Source organism: Melanotaenia boesemani, chromosome 9 (assembly GCF_017639745.1).
Source record: "Melanotaenia boesemani isolate fMelBoe1 chromosome 9, fMelBoe1.pri, whole genome shotgun sequence".
In the NCBI taxonomy this organism is placed as follows: domain Eukaryota; kingdom Metazoa; phylum Chordata; class Actinopteri; order Atheriniformes; family Melanotaeniidae; genus Melanotaenia; species Melanotaenia boesemani.
Genome location: NC_055690.1, coordinates 9607428 through 9624122, shown reverse-complemented (window position 1 = coordinate 9624122; position 16695 = coordinate 9607428). Strand labels below are relative to the sequence as shown.

At 38.2% G+C, this 16695-nt stretch overlaps 1 protein-coding gene and 1 long non-coding RNA gene across 3 annotated transcripts in view; both read left to right on the top strand.

Moving 5' to 3' along the window:
• Positions 1-286: 286 nt before the first annotated feature.
• LOC121646101 lies at positions 287-1728 on the top strand. Its single transcript, XR_006011560.1, has 2 exons — positions 287-424; positions 1376-1728. It is a non-coding gene; the product is annotated as an uncharacterized LOC121646101 (long non-coding RNA).
• Positions 1729-11260: 9532 nt separating this feature from the next.
• pak4 (p21 protein (Cdc42/Rac)-activated kinase 4) overlaps positions 11261-16695 on the top strand; it is a 30532-nt gene continuing 25097 nt past the window's right edge. For both annotated transcript variants that reach the window (XM_041994804.1, XM_041994800.1), the window contains exon 1: positions 11261-11405. The gene's annotated coding sequence lies outside the window, so the exon portion shown is untranslated. The remainder of the gene's footprint in view (positions 11406-16695) is intronic.

The window sequence follows — 16695 nt, the reverse complement described above, 5'->3', positions numbered from 1 at the left end:
TGCACGCCGATCTTGGGGTAACCAAATGGCACGCACATAATTTCCAGGTGACCGCACACACCTGACAGGAGTCCGCAGCGGCGGATGGAGCACACAGAGACCTGACTGCAGCCAGAGTTTGGGATGCGGACTGATCCCCGCATGCAGGATGCAGATGGGGTGGGGGGGTTATTTTCCCTTCTCCCCCGACAGATTTTTAGCTTTCTTTTTCGTAGACCTGCAGGTCACGTCTCGCCCTGCTTTCCAGCGAAAGGATGTTTTACGTTCTTTACTTTTCTTGGAAGGTTGATCTGCATGCGAAGGAACAGTGAATTATGTGAAATCCTTCTTTAAATCACGGGCGGATTCTGATCCGCTGAGCCCCCTGGGTACAGACATGCAAAAGGCCTCACACTCCCCCAGGACACCCACTGACATTTTGCAGGTAAACCAGAAGTATTTAAGAGCTCCTGCAGCATTTCATTATTCAGGCCTCAGTGGACATGGAGGCTGTCTGGTTTTAAAGCTCCTGCCACAAAGTTCACTCTGACACACACCTGAACAGATATAACAATCAAATCTACAGCAGGTCACAGATTAATTCATCCTGCAAAAGACTAAAACGCTAATCTAACCTCAGATTATTTAGTTAAAAAAATCCCCTCTACTTATATATATATATATATATATATATATATATATATATATATATATATATATATAAATTTTTTTCTGTTTTATTTTTCATACATATACAGAAGGTATGGTTGCGAGGTTGTCTTCCAGGATCCAGTTCACTGCAGCAGAATTCTTTTCTTTGTTCTTCTGCATTCAAACCCATAATGAACCACTACACAACTTGACTACTGACTCTTTATTTGGAGATTTTATATAACATTTTTTAAAACATATAGTAGTACTCTCAAAAAACTTAGTAAAGAAAGTTTTGATGTGTAAAATCAGAGTACTTGAAAGCAATATCTGTGCCCAGTTGGTCCACTCAGTAATCCACTCATGTTTTAACTTTAAAACATGCCTTTTAAGTACTGAAAACTGAAAGAAACCCATGAATCTATCATGAGGAACATCTCTAGCAAAGATCCAGGGGAGTCATTTGGAAAGAAAGAAAGAAGGAAAGAAAGAAGAATATTTCTGTGGAACTTATAACTTTTGTAGAAACGATTGAGAATTTCCCCAAATAATCTCAAAGAATGCTTAAAAAAAAAAAAAAAGAACCAAGACAAGCCCCCAAAGACCCAACTGCATCCTCCCTCTTAAGAGCACCCCCAAAACCTTTGAAACTCCTTCAGGACATCCACCTCTCTGCACTAACGGACACTTCTTTTTCAACATATGCCTGCAGCAGAATGATTGCCTTTTCTTTTTCTTTTCACAGCAGGATGCTGTTGTAATTCAGGTATGAGGAGGAACTCAAAGCGATGCTGTACTGTAGCAGACATAGCCTAAATTGTGATCTTCAGTAGCTGGATTAAATGCAAGGTGACCACTCAGTGTGCTCTAAGTAGTTGCAGCAGTTTTACCTCTTTTTTTTTTTTTAGTCTTTCGTTGCCTCAGAGAAAAGCATAAGTATTTAATGCAGTGTCACGTTTGTACTTCTACTCGATGACACAGTTTGTTCACCTCACTTCATAATTTAGGCTACAATCTTTAAACCTACTAGACTGTTTTATTTACAATGTAGCCTTTAGAATATACTGTTATGATATGATAAACTATGCATTTATTCCAGTGTGTGTGTGTGTCGTTATTTTTACTGTAGTCAACAGATGAGGTAAAACAGGCGACTGCAGACATTTTCTTGTCATCTTGCTTGGAAATAAACGGGGGCTATTTAACTGGGACAGCCAATCTGATGACAACTAAGTTTAAACAAGAAACATTTCTGCTTTTGATAGAAATGATTTCTTTTTTCTGTGAGCACTTTTAGTAAAACTTTATCTGTTCATCCTGCTTTTGGGATCTGTAGATCTTTCAGAAAAGTTGAAAACATTCAGGGCTGGAAGCTGATGTTGTGGTTAGCACAACCTGGTTTCAGTGTAGAGCAGGGGTGCCTAAACTTTTTGCCTCCAAGGACCAAAGTGAAAATGTACCAGTGAGCTGCGGGCCAAACAGTGTAAATCACAGTTCTTTTAATTCTTGTTCATGCATGCAAATGCATTCTTTTCCATTAGTTCAAATAACACGTTACAAACAACAATATGGAAAATAACAATAAAGCCATAGTAAGAAGGACAACAAACTATAACTACAGGCACTAAACTGTAACCAGATACAGTGCAAAATGTCAACAACAAGCTGTATGTTCAGCTAGGCATGTTGCTAACACTAGCAGGACATGAAGCTAAACTTTGGACATGTTAGTTTGCACCTGGCTCGCTGACAAGGTGAGTATGTCATCGGCGTGTGAGTCAATCTTTTAAGCATGACATACTCAAAATAGTTTTGATGTCTAATTGGCGAGTCAGACGTAACGGGCTGGTGGGCCACATCTGGCCCGCGGGCCCTACTTTGGGCACCCATGGTGTAGAGTTTGCATGTTTTCCCTGTGCAGCGAGTAATACTGAAGCATGATCATCACCATCGTCCTGGTTGTGTTATGATGGTACAAACAAAAAAAACCACGCAGGACTGTTAAATACAACTCCATGCACCACCTCCTCTTTCCATTTTGTTCCAAAGACTTCTCTTTCCAGACAAGAATGGGTCATGACTCATTAATGTGTACTTGTGTAAGAAAATAAGTGATTCTAATAATAATAGAATAATGCACAATTACAAGAGCTTTGATATTTCAGCAACTACAGAGCAAAATATTGGAAATCTCAGGGTGTAAGGTCAAGTACGGAAACTAGTGTTGGATGTTCGTGACTTTTGAATCCTCAGGCAGCACTCCAGGATAAATCTTCATATCACCATGATCAATACACCCACATGGATCAGGAACAACTTGAAAACTATTTCCACTTAGCACAGTCCACTGTTGCTTTCAGAAAGAGAAATACTCTTATCATCAATGTTCCACTAGTATCAGTATCATCTTAGTTTACAAACATTAAAAGGAAACTCACAACTTTCATAATAAGTTATTCACACATAATTAAAAAAAAAATTACTTTAAAATTATGTCAACTAGACAAATAGACTGACAGGTTTTGAAGAACATTTTCTGATTCTGCATTTTTTTTAACCTACAAAGAAACAGTGGCTCTAAAGATAAAAATAAAGCAGCTTTGTCATTGTAAACTTGACATTTCATTGGTGACAGTCATTGTAGCAGCAACAGTAATTAAAAGATGAAAATGAAAACATCCCAGTAAAAGTAAACTAAAAGCAAGGTAGAGAAAAACAACACACAGGTGTTGAAGGGCATGTACCTAATACATACATATACAAACAGTATATACACATATACATATATATAAATAATGAACATAGATAAATAAACTGGGGATATACAACTATATATATAAATATGAAAGGAAGAATATGACATAGTTTGTTTCAGTTAATTTTATTTTTAATAAAAGGACAGTGCATTAAAATAAAATGTAGATATTCAAGATTATAGCAATATAGACCATATGTTACAGTGTGTCAAACTCCGGTCCTCAAGGACCACTACCCTGCAGGTTTTTGTTGTTTCCCAGCTCCAACACACCTGATTCAAATCAAATGGATCCAACAACTTCATGTCAACTTCTTCACAATAACCTATTCATTTCAGTCAGGTGAATCGGAGCAGGGAAACAAGAAACCTGCAGGATAGTGGCCATCGGGGACCAGAGTTTGACACCTGTGATGTAAAGAGTGCATGGGGGGTAGTTGGGAGTATGGGATGATGAAGGCCACAGCTCTGGAGGTCTGTTGATCTGCATTTTTATTGTCTGGCAGCGTTTCCTGATGGAAGGGGAACGAACAGGCAGTGTCTGGGGTGAGTTCTGTCTGTGCTGTGGAGCTTAGCTTGTCTCTGTGGGCGTCCAGCGTACACGGCATCCAGGTCTGGGAGCTCCACTCCTAAGATCCTGTGGGCCATGTTAACAACCCGGGCTAAGTCCTTCTTGTTCTATGCAGCTGGCATACCACACAGTGACACAATGAATGAGGATGCTCTCCAGAGCTCCTGTAAAAATTCCCAAAGATCTTAGAGGAGAGGCCATCCTTCTTAAGCCTGCGGAGGAAGAAAAGTTATTGTTGGGCTTTCCTAACCAGGTGGGAGGTGTTCAGAGACCATGTGAAGTCTTTAGTGATGTGAAGTCCCGAGAATTTGATGCTGTCCAGCACATCCACCCACTCACCGCTGATGTAAAGTGGGAGTGGTGTGGTCTTCCTGGTCCTTCTAAAGTTGAAAGATGATCTCCATGATATTTCTTACATAAACAGACTAAAAAAAGCAGAAGAATAGTATATAGTTTGATTTTATGGTGTATCATGTTTGAGTCCTTGTTAACCAGCATTTGCTCTTGATAAAATCAGAGATATGTTTCAGACAGGTCAATGTCATCACCTCTCACACACCCACAAAATCCCATCATCGTGTGCTCCAAGGATTTCTCTCCATGCATTATTTCTAACAGCTCAGCTCAAACAGTGTGACAGTCTGAGAGTGCCTGCACCTCCTTCCATCAATAATTAAATTAACAGCTGAAGTTGTCAGCAGTGGTTCTTCCTCTCAAGCTGCAGCAGCCGTGACCTAAAGACAAGCCTGGCATGACTCAGCAGAGCTCACCATCCTGTCCGGACTGCAGCTGCAACAAACAAACACTCTGCTGCAGTTCACACCTCTCCACCAGTCCCTGGGCTCAGAGTGCCCTCCTTTTTCTCTGCTGCCAACATCTGCAGCTCAGATTTGGAGGGATCACTTAAAGTACAAACTCATCATCATTCATGTATGCTGATTTTAATACTCTGCTCACTTTACAGTTTTTGTGAATTAATGTGATTTAGTTAAAGGTGAATATCCTGAATGAATTTTAAAATTATCTTCAAATTGCATGATCTTACAGATGGGAGGAGTTTCCCTTTAAATGCTGCAAAATGGCATCAGCTGAAATTATTTATGTCTGCAGGCAGCTGGTAAAGAAGGTTATGCACAAAACTGAAACAAGGAGTTTTACTGGTGTGATTTAATGCAGCTAGAGCCTTTCTCTGTATAAATGCACGAATTCAAAGCCTTGGTGTGCATTGACTAAATAACCTTCAGGTGTTACAAGCTACATTTACACTGCACGCCTGAAATATGGATCAGGGCTTTTTCCACCTCTTATTTGGACTCCTGCTGCTAAATCTCTTTCGCCTGCTCTGTTCAGGTGTGCAGAGGCATTATGTTTTTGTCTATACTTTACTAAATAATCATAATTAATTTGACTAAACGTCTCAATTATATTTATTCAAACAAGGCGTAAATATTCACTCAGACTCAAGAAAGAGACCGTTTAATTTTAGAATGGTTTATCACACTAATTTTCATTCAATGAATTCTTTAAAATATGTCATTGATTTCTGCAGGCATTTTTAAAAATTGTTTGGGCTGTTGTGGCCTTGATTAAGCAGTAGTGAGAGACAGCAATGTGGGCAAAGAGAGGAGGAAGATATGCAGCAATGATATGCATGGTCAGGGATTGGGACTGGAGCCAGGTCTGCAGTCACGAGGACTTCACATAACAATTATTTTGCTGTTAATTAAGAATTAATACATTTAATAACCAAACAGTCAAAGACATGGACAGACCTGTGGTCACAATGACAACTTTCTCTCAACCTTTTCCTGTCACATTGTTTTTTCTGTCTTTCTGGTTTTAGATAGTTCTTGTTGTTTGTTTCTAGGTGGTTTCAAGTATTTTCCCCTTCACACACCCCTAGTTTCAGGTCTGTGTTCTGTGTTTCAGGCAGCTCCAGGTAAAGTCAGTCCTGTAAAGACATGTTGTTTTGATAAAAACATAAACTCTGATGCAGCATTTTATGATACAGGACTTTTCTGGGCCCATTTTGTTTTGCAGTGGTGTTATACCGTTCCCCCACAAACTCTGCAGCATTTGGTCTTAAATGTCTTTATAAGCTGCACCTGTGATGGTGTAGCCAAAAGCCATGTGGATACAAAAAAAATCTAAAGGGTGTAAATTTGCTCATATACATGAGAGTGGATGCATTTTTCCTTCTTTCCAGCCAGTCACCATGTAGTAATTCTACCAAGCTGATCTCATGCACATGTACAAAATGTAAAGTTCAGCTGAGATGCATGAGCTCATCTGAGGGCATCAGGGGATGAGAAATGACTGAACCAACACAAAGCTGCTCTCCCTCTCAGGCCTCCTGACTGCAACGTGACAGGAATGTGTGTCAGGTGTAGAGCAAGATTTCCTTTAACCACAGTGTTGGACAGAAGCACTGACGTACGGATGAACAAAAGCTGAGGCTAAGTCACCAACAACACTTTACCAGGACCTGACAGGTAAAGGCTGAAAGAGTCCTCCCATCAGACACATCTTTTTAGTTCCCCTGATGCTAAAGTCAGGAAGTAAATTAATCTAGAATAGTTTAAAAAAAGTTCTATAAAACAAGATATTAACCTTAAAAATGCTTTTTCTAATTTCTTCCAGTGAGGCTGTGTTAAAGTTTCTAAGAATGTATAACCCCATTAGCAAATTTTCCATTTATTTCTAGATTTACAGTGCAGTGTGAAGCTCGAGCTTACTGGTTCAGAGCCAGAAGCTCATTAATCTTCAGGCATCCGGCTGCACTGCAGCAGATTTTTACCCAAACATTCGTTTAACAGTAAAAGATATGACAAGTAAATGGAGATTGACCTTAAAATAATGCATAAAATACTTTTGCTTGATAAACTTTAAAGGTTATGCATATCTGTGAACATGAGGATGATTAATGTTTGAATTTGTCAATAAAAGTCTTCGATCTTCAGGCAGTAAATTTAGAAATTTATGAGATGTGATGAAGCAGAGCTGACTATATTTTGCAATGAATTGTCTCTCTTGTCTTCATGCCCTTTTCCCGACACACTTGCCCTCTTGTTAAAGTAATTAGCCATCATGTGATGGCTGGCAGGACTGATGATGACGTGCTGCTCCGCAAAGCCCAATCAGGGCTTTTGTTACTTTAGAGGAAGATGGAAACCAGTGAAGCTGCTCAGCAAGCTGCTGAGCTGTGGAGAGGAGTAATTTAGTCACACATTTTAATCACAACATGTAGCCTTGCCTGTATTAGTTTTAAGTTGTGTCATGTAAAAGCAACACAAGCAGGAGGCAAAAATTGAATTTACACCCATTGAAATTATCACCATACAGATCAACCATAAATGAATCCTAAATTTGAACTTCACATCTAATAAAATATGTGATTAGTGTAATGTGGATATAAGTGGAGTAGGTCCCACCACAGCATTTCAAACAGGAGTAATAATAATAATAATAATAATAATAATAATAATATAACAAATGTATTTATATAGCACCTTTCACAGATAATTACAAAGTGCTTCACAGAACAAGGTAAATACAATAATACAAATAAAGTTCACATAAAACAAAACATTACATTACATAAACAATAGATTTCAAACACAAGTTAAAACAAAAATCACTATAAAAATAATAAAACAATAATAAAACCCATTGTCTAACTAAAAGCCTGTTAAAAAGCCAAATCTTTACTGTTTTTTAACATATCAACAATGTCTAGCCAGCGAAAGGAAAGAGGAAGAGTGTTCCACAACCTAGGTGCCATCACTTCCAAGGAGAGATCTCATCGATGCTGGAAACAGGTTTTTGGGACGACTAGTAACGTCCGCCCTTCTGACCTTCTGTAACTGTGGGCTGAGGAGTGAAAATATAAGGAGGACTTTGACGTCTGTGTTTCATTCAGGAGTAGCTCAGGAGGAAGAGCAGTCGTCTGCAAACCGGAAAGTCGGTGGATCGATTTCTGGCTTTCCCTGACTACATGCCAAAGTGTCCTTGAGCAAGACACAGAACCCCACCTTTCCTCCCAATATGTTTATCAGGACTGTGAATATGAATGTGAGTGATAGTAGAAAGCACTTAACAGTAGCAGTGCTGTATGGGTGTGTGCGTGAATGTGAAATGTAGTTTAAAAGTACTGTGAGTGGTTGACATGACTAGAAAAGTACTATATGAGTACAGTGCCTTTACCATTCTACCATACTAATCCTGTTAAACCACTTTCTGCTGTCAGACAGATGGTCTCACATTTCACTCAATAGAACTTTGGTATGTGGAGGAGTTCATGGTCCACTCAATGACTGCAAAGTGTCCACTGGCTACAAAACAAGACCAGACCATCAGCCTTCCACCACCGTGCTTGACAGTTGGTATAAGGTGTTTGTGCTGATATGTTGTGTTTTGTTTTCTCAAAATGTGCTGCTCTGCATTCTAACCAAACATCTCTACTTGGGTCTGGTCTGTCCAAAATAATTGTTCCAGAAGTCTTGTGGTTTGTTCAGATACAGCTTTCCAAACCTAAACTGTGCTGCCATGTACTTTTAGAGAAACCATTCCAAACAAGGCATACTTCTTCAATCTTTTTGCAACTGTACTGTCAAGACCTTTAACATTTAACATGCTCAGTGTTGAATGTTGTGCCTGGAGAGTGTATGGAGTGTCTGAGACGTAACTCTTGGGGGTTTTGCTGTTTCTTTAAGCGTTGCACGCTCTGACCTTGGACTGATTTTGCTTGGACGTCCACTCATGGGAACTTTGACAACTGGAATGTTTTCCGATTGTGAATAATCTTTCTCTCTGTAGAATGGTTGACTTTAGATGGTTTTGAAGTTTTATTAGCCTTTCAAATATAGATATATTTATAGGGCCAATCTGATTTTATAGTTAGCTTTAAAGTGTTAAATATTTGTGTTTTTTTAATGTTTTTTTCTCACGTGAACCAACAGAAAAGCCTCTGAACACCAGTAGGGCCATGGGGGTGCAGTATGTAGATATGACCACTGGGTGTCAGTTTTGTACAAATGAAACTGCAGATTGAAAATAAGAGCAGAAAACTGTTATTACCAAATTGCATAATTAATCAAAGTTATAACCATACATATTAGGGAAAAACTAAACTGAAAACTAAATAGACTCTGTAAAATTATTGTAACAATATTATCATGAATTAATTAAAATATGTGTTTTACATCTTTCTAGAACTACTCCTTTTATGTAAGTACATGGTACACCAACAGTTATGTCAAATTTCATGACTACTGTTCTGCTGTTAAAACCATAATCCCTACAAATTCGAATGGATCAGATGACATAAAAACAAGCCATGTGTGGCATCCTGTCCGCTCAGACTCCTGGACCAGAGACTCTGTATTGTGCAAATCATTAACATTTGTTAACAGAAGATTTACAGCAGTCAGTAAACTGCTTTACTTTAAGAGGGGATGGCTTCCATCTTTGTTTGTCTGTGGCATAATGAAAAAGAAAGTCAAGAAATCTGTATTAAATATAATACTATAATTACCTCTTAAGGGCTTGACTGATCAAGCTGCAATTGAACCTTTTAAGAGCTGGAGAGAGCCTTCTTTATTAGATTATTTTCCAAATTAATCCTATTTAGGATAAAGTCTGGGGTAGGGTGGGTAAGGAAACATAAGGAAAGGAATGGTGGTATACAACACAGAGACAGAGAATCACACTCTGAGGGTCAAATTAGGATCACTAATTAACCTGATGTTAATGTTTATTGACTGTGGGAGATTCAAACCCTGCTATAAGGCAACAGTCTGAACCACCCCCTGTTCTGCTACAGAACTGTTAAATGTAATTTTTCTACAGACTTTATATGAAATACAACTGCTCTGTTTCAGAGAGCTCAACTTCCCATTTTATTCTCCCTTATAGTTTGCTTTTCTCCATCTTTTCTGTACAGTCACCTTTCCTCTACCTCCACCCACCTCTTCTCTGCTCTTAGTCAGTACCTGCAGGATGAACAGAAGCACACCCCTGTGTTGATACAAAACAATACCTGACAAGTGATGCCACAATGGTCAAGCAGCCAGCTCCATGTTTGCTAAGCTTCCAACCAGCAGTCAAACTAAACCCAAATATCTGTTGTCAGAAGCTGCAGTCCTTCCTGTCCGCCACTCCTCTGTCGAACAGGAAAAGCAGGAAATGGGTCGAATGGGAGCCTGTTAGTTCATCAGTTGCATCTGCGCCTCTGCTGTTTCTTCTAATGAATCTGTGACCAATCCAGTCTTTTCTTCAGCTGTGACACTGCTGATCCTCTCAGTTTTACTTGAACACAAATAAAAACTCTTTGAAGCAAAGGTTTGAAATAAATCAGAGTTTCTCAAAAGGGGGTATCATAAACCTTGGGGCATTTGGAGACACTCCAGGAAAAAATAGAAAAGAGGGATAACTCACGTACATGTATGTAAATTTAAAATAACTTATACATATTGAAAAGTTACTGTAATCGTAATGTCAAATACTGTATTTTTCAGTTTCAGATACCTGTGATTAAATGTTTTGTGATGTTGTAGATCCATTGTAATCTGGAAGCTCAATGAATGCATAAATATGTCAAATAAATAATGTAAAAAAGTAAGAAATGTTTATATTGATAAAGATATCAAATAGAAATATAATGTATATAATAATATGTTTATAATATTTAATATAAGGTTTGAGCACACATTCGCAGTGAGAGAGGTGACATAATTTTCTACTTTTTGTGGCCTCATACACAGGCTATGAGGACAAATTAATTTTGCATAATACCTTTAAGTTTTTATCTATCAAAAAGAAAGTGAATCACCAGAGTACAGCTTGCAGAACATATCCCAAATTAGTCTCCTTTGTTCCTAAAGCTGAATCATATGGCAAGAAGAATTATGCTTGCACGGCTTCCAACTGAGTTTTGTTTAGATTTATGACTAAATTAAATAATATTAATAATAATAATAACTAATAGCTTAAATTATGTGTTTTCAGTTATACTTTTCCCATTATAACGTTCTTTCTTATTATAACTATTATAACAAGGGTCATAAAGGAGACTGTGTGAAACCTTTGATGCCACTCTTGACCACCACCTTCCTGAAAATGTTGACCCTCTTAACATTGATTAATGTTTTTAATTAATTTGATTTGACCAAATACACCTTCCAATAGTCTTCTTGAGCAAACATATGAAAAGAATTCATGAGAAATTCTAAGAAATTATCCCAGGGGCCGTCGCTGATCCGTTTCCATGGTGTTCTGCTGGAGTTTCCCGGATGTACTCTTTTCCCTGTTCAACATGGCGCCGGAAAAGTAATACTTCGGCTAATGTCATACAGTTTGCCCAAAGTTAGCTTGCTCATGCTCTACTGAGCACAGGGAAGTTTAACAACATCCTGCGGAGGCAGCAGAAAAAGTTTTCCTGGAACTTTCTGGGTAAGTAAACACATTCAGCTCTGATAATTGTACTTAAATCGCGTTGTGCGTTAGCTGACAACGCGCCTTGGCTCTCGTAAAGTCGCTAACAGCGGCTAACGTTAGCTGTTTTCAGTTCTAGACAGCCTGGATCTGAGGGGACCAGAGGAGTTCTGTGTCTGTGTGTTATGAGAGGAATTTCCTATTACTAAGAGTAAAGTTTTTGTTTTTTTTGATAACTAACCAAGATGACGGGCGATAAGTCACTTGCGAAAGTAATTCAAACAATTAAAAGCTGTGTTCACACAACGCTAATTTTACGTGAAGGGTGTGTTTTTGCTAAGTGTATCTGCTTGCGTTGGATGGGTTTGTCCAGGGTACAAGCTGGTTCTGGTAAAATTAGATTATTTTGCCCCGTTAAACCTTTTGTCTAAATCTTAACTTAATTTCTAAGTTTAATCGTTTCCTCGCGACGACCATGTCAAACTTCCGTTTTTCACCTGTGCAAAGGGAATGGGGTGGTCTCATGTCTGAGCCTCGTACAGGCTGTAGCAGCAAAGAGGATATTGTCTGCCTGAACTTCGATTAAATTGCTTCGTCTTCGTCTCTGATCGTTTCTCCATATTTTCTTTTATCTGTATTCCTTTTGTTTCTCCTCTTAAAAACACAAGATCCCGTTATACACACAGTATGAGTGTTGTCCCCGAGGTTTCCATGAAGGCGTAGAGGGGGAAAAAGATTTTGTTAGGAAGGTTGTGCGATTGGTGCTGGGCACACCGCACATTCCTGGGATACCAGAGCTGCATGGAGGGGTCACTGTTCTCTATTATACACCATACCTAAGCATCCATGTCTACATCATGTTCTGCAAATAATTCAGCAAAGATAACAACATGGACCGATAAACTGGGGGGAAAGCAGGACAAGTTGCACTAATAGATAAGAATAATTTTGTGTTAGATTTGATCTTAGGGGGGAAAAAAATCTTTAGCAAGGATTTAAATACACTGCAGATTATTATATAGCATTACAGTGCTGCTACACTTTTTAAATTTTTTTTCATTGAAATGTGTTTGTCATGCACACAGTTATGGCCACTAATTAAACAATTGATTTTATGCCACTGATAGTGTTTTATTAGAATTATAGCAACCTTAGATGACCACTGATTTTTTTTATTTTGTTTTATTTATTTTTTTTTTTGCTTCCAGTGCAACAACTTGTTTCCTATGAGTTGTTGAGGTTTCCTTTTTCATTTGTCCTAAATCCAAAATGTGCTCAAACAAATGCCTTTGTGTTTTGTTTTGCTGCTGAATGTGAAACATTAGTGATCACAGTTGTTCACCAAAATACAGCTGTACAAACTTAAAGAGGCTTTCTCCTCTTAGTTAACTTGAAAAGGCATTTCGAGGCCGAAAGGTATGGTCCCAGTCCAAGAAGCCATTTGTTCTAGTTGTTTAGTCAAGGGTTATATTGGGCTACTTGACTCGATAAAAACATTTATTACTTGATGTTTGCATTTGAAAATAATTTTGCATTGCTCAGGCCACAGCTCAGACAGCAGTTTTCAGTATATTTAGCTAAAATGCAGTTGCTAAGGTTTGTTAGGTTTTTCTCACTGCTTTTGCCTTAGATTATACAATAAACGCATCAAATAACAGCCACATTCATTAAAAAAATGGCAACGCTGAGGAGCCCAGACAGTTTTAGATGATTTACATGAAGTTCATAAAGTGAAATGATACCTTTTGCGGTCTAGGTTTTAGGTGCCCTAGCTTTAGAGAAGTGTTTATGCTGGGTCTCAGCTGGAAAGTGGAATCATGAAGGTGAAACAACATGGAAGTGTAGGTTGCTGTTGACAGATATGTCCAGCAGGGGGCAGAAGTGATGGCAGGGGGGATGTTGTCATTACTTTGATGCCAGTTGACCCGAGTCCCTCATGTAGAGAGCCAAACACAGCTGCTGTTCAGGCTTCTTCTATGATCTCCAAACAGCTTTCACATCAGTACGTAAAGGGGACAGGTAGACAGTAAAAACATGGAAAATCAGCAGCACAAAGTGAGCAACGTGGTGTGTTAAGATTATGATGTAAACAGATTAAATATATTTTTATTTTGTGCTTTGAGAAAAAAAATGACTAAGTTCAGGGAAACAAAAGTTGTTTGCACCATGCATCTTGCTATATATGCTTTTAATGAACCCTAACCAAACTTACATCTAACTAGTGTCTAGTTGGCCAGTAAATGCTCCAACACTTCTGTTTAGATAAAGCAAATAATTTTGACTCATCACTTCAGTCTTTGTGACTTCTTATGATACCCTTTGGCTTTATATCAAGTAAGTGATTAATGTTTTAAGTTAACTTGTATCTAATATGTATCTCAAATATCTCCTCCTATTACTGTCCTCTTTTTGTCCTTGCTGGTTGAGTTTATGCTGTGGTGGATGAGCAAGCATGGAAACATTAAAAGTTTCATCTTTCTCTTGCTATCAGGTTTCACAGAAAAAAGAAAAAATAGAAAGGTGGGGGTGATCTAAGTGTCACAGAGAAATGGAGTTGAGGGAGAAGATGGAGGGAGGGAAACGAGAGATGACAATGTTTTTTGTACAGGTAGGGATAAGTGTTGGGACTACAGAGAAGTGAAGGGGGAGGTGAGGTGTGGAGCTAACAGTAGCTAGATTCTGAAGAAGACTTACAGGCAACAAAAACAAACCTGTGGAGAAAACGCTGCAATTAAAGAAGCCAGATTCTGTCATAAATCATTAAAATGCTTTTTTTTTTTTTTTTTTTTTTTTAAATAAAGGTTTCTGAAAAGACAGCATGAAGAATTTGGTGTTAATGAACTTTTCTTTAAGATTTTCCTGGCATAGATCTTCACATTGAGCTTGATTATATTTTTCATATGCAAAAGCATTAGTAGAAAACCAGTTACCTTTCCAAATGTTTTTTTTTTATTAGAAAAAAATGTTTAAAGAGTCTCGAGGATCAATATAAGCTGGATTAAGTAAGTCCTTGGCTTGGGTAGAGAAGAGGAGGTATAGGGAAGGAATAAAAAAACAAAGACAATCAGACGGTGTTATGATTCTCCCATGTGCCAAGGAGAGAGTCCCTGGCTTATTACCTTCAAGGAAGAAGAAAAATCCCCTGGAATGACTGCAGCAGCCAACATCAACACAGCCCTGTAGGTGCTCAGGAACAGAGGAAGGACACCACACGAATAAAAATGGATGTTACATATCATAAAAATAACATGCTCATTTCTGACATGAAGTTTCAGCCACCCAGTTTCAGGCCAGCATTGTGTGCAGTTAAAGAATGTGATGCATTTATGAGAATTTTAGATGTTTTATTTAACCAGTTTAGACCAAGATGCCATTTAAAAAAAAAAAAAAAAACTGAAGTGTTTATAATATTTATAAGGATCTAAAACTTGAGTGGGGTTTGAAACTTTCTGCAAAACTTAACCAAATCCAGATTTTGTCAGCCTCTGATACTGATGACCTTGAAAATCAAAACCATCTGATATCTTCAAATTTGGACTTTATTGCAAATAATTTCTGTTACAAGGCGTTAACTCTCAGACACAGCCTCCACTGTCTGATACAGCAGTGAAGACAAATCCTTCAGTTATGGACTGCTTCGCAGAAAAAATAACACTTTCATAGTTTTTGTTGACCAAATGATTAAATGTTTTTCAAAATGGCCCATAGTGCCTTTTTGAACTGTAGGAACAAGGAAAGAAGTTTTGTTGAGTCGTGTGTGGTTTTCATTTAACTTGAAAATCGTGTTTGGGCCTGCATGTTCCTGGTTACATAGAGGTTTAACAAATACAAAACAAAGAGACTTCTGGATGACAGCCGCATGTCACTTCATTTGTACTGGTGTTGCAATGCCTGTGAATGGCTGTGTGTTGTAGTTGGAGGGGAACGAGGGGTGAAAAAAACACTTTTGTTAACAGTTTTGGCACTAGTAGCTAGAATAATCTGGATGACACATCCAGATTATTCTAGCTCAGTCTGTTAACAGGATCCTGAGAAAGATCATTTCTCAGGATCCTGCTTTTTAACAGGGTTAAAATCATCCAAAATGTTTATTACTCAATTTAACTTCATGTCTTAACAGAGTAGTATTGTTGCAGTTATATTTACCAGCATGTGGCTGATTTGATTGCATTTTATTTTTTTATTTGTTTTATTTTTTTCCTCTCCTGGGGTTAAAATAAAAGTGTGTTGGATATCACAGCAGTGTCTCATAGGCCATAATTCTTACATGATGAATGGGTTCCCTAATGAGAGGGGAGATTGATGTGATGTTCCTCAGCACATCATCATCATCTCATTGCCTCTGTTTTCCACTACATGACATCATTATGTAATGATGGTGGAGCAGCTGATGACTGGTACTGCTGTGAGTCACATGTTTTACAGTATGCTATGTGGAACAAGACAAAAAATTTGTAGCAGTTGATTACAAGGTATTTTTTTAGTCACAGGACTGGAATCTGAATTTGATATCAGATTATTTTTTAAAGTTGAAAGATCATGAGTGCTACCAGATGAAACTTGATTTCCACTTGTTTCATTGTGATTCGGAGACAGTGATGTGATGCATGAACATCAGCAACCCATAAAAATGTTTTTAATCTGTGTTTAACTTCTATAAATATCCATCACTGTGTGTTTTGGAGACAGACATTTTATTTTTTTATTTAATGATCTTCCTTCAAAAATCATAATGTTCATGTTGCAACATGGTCAAGCACTCAGTGCTACACTTGTGCCAAAAGAGTGTGTTAAAAAAAAAAAAAAAAAAATCCTCAATGAATAATTAATAAAAAAGAAATATTTAACTTTTATCCAAACTATTCCCAGCTGTAGTGCTTCAGTGCCCTAGGGTCCGTTCACACTACCGCGGTTTGGTTCGCTCTAAACAACCGTGGTCCGCTTCCATGAATAGTACGATTTGTTTAGCACAGTGTGAACACCAGCTGCGCTCTGATGCAGACCAAAGAAGTGGACTCTGGTCTGCTTGAAAGCCAGGGGTCACGGTTGACTTGTAAACAGACTACCCAGTGGACCAAAAAGAAAGTGACACATGCCAACCGCAAATAAACATTAATAAGAAAAGAAAGTGATGCAGAGTATTGTTTGGGTAGGAGAAAAACAAAGCCGCGTCATGTGTTCAGAGAAACGTGTATATTCTGCACACCACAGTAAAATTAGGAACCCCAAGACCAGAGTCCTGCACGGGTCCAGTTTTACCATTTTGCACCTATCTGAACCATTAGCATGACCAAACCCAACCTGTTGA